The 3,781-nt window shown below is 32.8% G+C and overlaps 1 long non-coding RNA gene across 1 annotated transcript; it reads left to right on the forward strand.

Moving 5' to 3' along the window:
- Positions 1 to 560: 560 nt before the first annotated feature.
- LOC112456827 lies at positions 561 to 2,685 on the forward strand. Its single transcript, XR_003041020.1, has 2 exons — positions 561 to 766; positions 913 to 2,685. It is a non-coding gene; the product is annotated as an uncharacterized LOC112456827 (long non-coding RNA).
- Positions 2,686 to 3,781: the final 1,096 nt, after the last annotated feature.

Genomic DNA, 3,781 nt, shown 5'->3' on the forward strand with positions numbered 1-3,781 from the left:
GATCTTTTCTCCAAATCCGCAATTTCTCGATACTTGTTACATTAAACCGCTTCTGCCGTCTGAAGTCGATTTCTTCTCATCGGTCTTTAGATTTTCATTAATAAATTTAGCGATTTAAATTATATTAACAAACAGTAATTTGAAAATACTTAAATCTTCACAATTCGAGCCTTACTTCGAGCCGATAATCTAATTGTAGAAATTATTCAAACGATGTTGATCATTAAAATAATTATACGCGGTAATGTCTAAAGTGAAAACTAATCTCGTTGGATATTATTTCGCATGCTGCTCAGAGTAAGATGGATACCATCTTCGCTGGTATTCACGGATGCGGATGCGGACGGATTCGATGCGTTTGTACCACCGCCGCCGGTGAACATCATTCACCCGAAACCCGCGTCTAATCTTGCCGCGTACGACATGACGAGTTACTCATTATTGATTATACTTCAAAATCTCATCGCTTTGACTAGGGATATTAAGGAACAAAGTGTACTTTTCACGCTGTTATGCGTAGACGCAGTTAACGTTCTCAACGGCTTGTTAAGCTAAATGAATAGAATTATCGAGCTCACTTGTCGGAAATACACATTTCCCTTTAGAACCAAATCGTTATTCAATCGTTATCAAATCGAGATGCGAGTGTACAGTACTTTAAAGGGCGTGGTGTATTTCTGCGAGTTTGCAATATGTACAGCTAATAAATTTGTAAATTATTTAATGCTTAACACACCGACGCCGGAAGTAACACGGCGAAACTACGGTATGTCACTTTTCCATCGTTTTCCAGATTTTCTTCCGTCACAAATATCAATTTAATATACTCAACGTTCAATTATTACTATTTATGTTATACAAATTTGTTACTAAATATCTATCAATTTTATATATATTTTTATTTATTTACAGTGATCGAACTGATAGACTTCCTACACGTGGTGACTTCGGAAGATACTGAAGAGAAAACCTGCATTTGCATCTGAGGAATGTACCGCGAATTCGTATCATTGACGAGCGGTACCGTTGATGTTGATGTTGCGTTTAAATACAAATATATACGTTAAATTTTTCATACATATCTAATATTTTGAGGACACTAGAAATATAAAGGATCAAAAGCAAGTCTGTTGTCACAGCTAATCAAACGTTGTCAGAACATTGTGTTAACATAAAGATGCAACTTTTCGATTGCAGTAATTTGATTTAACGGGACATCCTGCATACACGTGCAAAAATCGAAAAGTGAAACGTATTTTAAAAAAACATGTATTCCTTTAACGGTTTATTGCGAACGACTAAGGTAACGTGTGAAAGATACGAAAGTAACTATTGCTAAACGAGCAACAAAACAATTTTATATCCATAGATATACCAGAGTCTACCTGCACTAATATATTGCTATCGATATTTTATAATTGAAATAACTATAACGTTTTATACCGCTTTATTTGTACAAAAAAAAGGTAGATACATTTAATTCGCGAATAACGAATCATTTATTTTAAAAGCGACAGAAAATTTATGCATTCTTCTCATCTAGAATTCATCATTTACTGTCAGTTGCGAATGTAAATACGGAAGGGATGTAGCGATTAAGCTAAGCTTTCTCAATTCTCACCGTCTTTCCTGTTTCTCCACATTCTGTTTTCTGTAATCAAGCTTCGCGGTGTCTTATTTTTGCGAATCAGCTGGACGACTACGAGCAGCTGATACGGTGACTGATAACGAGAGGAAGATGTGTTGACGATAAAATACATAGTTATAATTTTTCACTGCCACGTGCTGGTTTACTCATATTTATATGACAAGATTTGGCGTCATATGTAGGAGATACATGTTATTCACTGGCGTATGAGTGTAATCAAAGCTTTAATAAGACTTTGATCCCGTATTACCGAAAAGACAATAAAATCTCGTCACAACCAATGCCATTTCGTTGGAGAAACGATAAATACGACTTTTCTACAAACGATATTAGGTGTCGAATTTTTGCACGTTGGAAAAAAAATGCACATGCACATTTATATATTTATAATGCGGAATGCATAAGATACGGACATATTACCCTCCATTGACGTTGGCTTTATTAATCCATGAAAAACAAGATTCCTTGAAGCAAAACGCATACATCAACAATCAAATAGAGGATTGATGAACTGTTGATTCTTCCGAATCCAGATTGCACTCATACCATGATGAATACTTATCGTTTATCGTATATATGTAGGTGCTTAAATGTGATTTTTAATGCGAGGAAATAACCGGCGAATAATCAAGGATCGATAAATAAATAATTGATAGTGAATGAGTAACTGGCGGCATCATCGAACGTATGTTTTTTTATTAAAAGATTTTAATCAGTCTGCGTGATATATAAACGAAGAAAGTTGCGTATGAGAGAGAATAGCGGTAGGAATAAGGATGGTATAAGGAAATTGTGTGTTGCTACATATATAAAATTTATATCAAATAGATTATGTGAAATTCGCGTATAAAGTAAACAGTAACTAGCGTTCTCTAATATTCTCTACATTCGAGACCGTATGAAAGTAAAACGTACAATTCGATAGTAATAACAATTATTCGGCCGCCAAGATGTATATCGTATATCTGCGTAAAAAAAAATTAGATTATCACCCCAAATATCAGTTAAAGTGCAATATTTACGATAAAACAAACTATTTTATTATATTTTGAAGCAATTTATTTTAATCTTCCCGAATCGCTGGATTATATTAGATTATATTAGATACTTACAGATGGAATATTTTAATATCGCACACACACAGCATAGCTTACCGCATAATTGACCGTCAATTAAATATATTTTCTGTGTGTATCCATTTTATAAGTTTATATGAAAAAAATAGGATATATCAGTAAAATAATTATTACGAATATACAAAAGAAATCTGTAGCCAATGCATTCTTGTGAATCTGTCTTCTCTATGCTTTCTCATGTGATTAATATTTATTCCATAAAGAAGTATCGTTTAATTTTTACAAACTGTTATATTTGTCAATAATCTTCATATATAATCTTCATACGTACTGCAATATGTGCGTGATCGATGTTTAATATTTCGTTAATATGTTCTCTACAATATATAAGCAGATTAAATCAGCTAAAAGCGTTGCGCATAATTAAAGAAGAAATATCATCGAACGGAGATTCTACAGATTGCCTTTAAATATTATTTGAGAAATAAGATACCGAGATAAATGTAATCATAGCCGCCGTGGAATTTTCTACGTTCGCTACGATTCTATCATATAACACACTGTAAATGATCATGTACAGAAGAAAAACCGATGCATATACTTGTACATTATATATTGTAACACACTTTAACCGTAATAACACTCTGACATCGAATGAACGCTTTTTTGGATGTTCATGCAAGCATTAGTTATAAAATACTGTAATATGTATGTATATTGCATTATATGTACAGGGTGCAATAACAAATATTCCGGTCTGAAATGCCTTCTTTACCGCAATCGCGGCGTTCGGGTGTGAATATAATGCCAGTGGGCATTCCTAATTAGAACACCTCAATTAGGAGCGATGTTTCAGGTGGTAATGGCTAATATTGCTCCACCCTGTATATAAAATCATACTGAAAGTATCTATATACCGTAATATATATATATATATATATATATATATATATATATATATATATATATATAAATGTAGTCTATTGTTACATAATAATTCTTCAAAGAAAATGAGACAATAAATTATAATTTTGCTAACAAACTGTGTATTTCAACT

This window comes from Temnothorax curvispinosus, unplaced genomic scaffold (genome assembly GCF_003070985.1).
Source record: "Temnothorax curvispinosus isolate PA1 unplaced genomic scaffold, ASM307098v1 QBEX01000668.1, whole genome shotgun sequence".
In the NCBI taxonomy this organism is placed as follows: Eukaryota; Metazoa; Arthropoda; class Insecta; order Hymenoptera; family Formicidae; genus Temnothorax; species Temnothorax curvispinosus.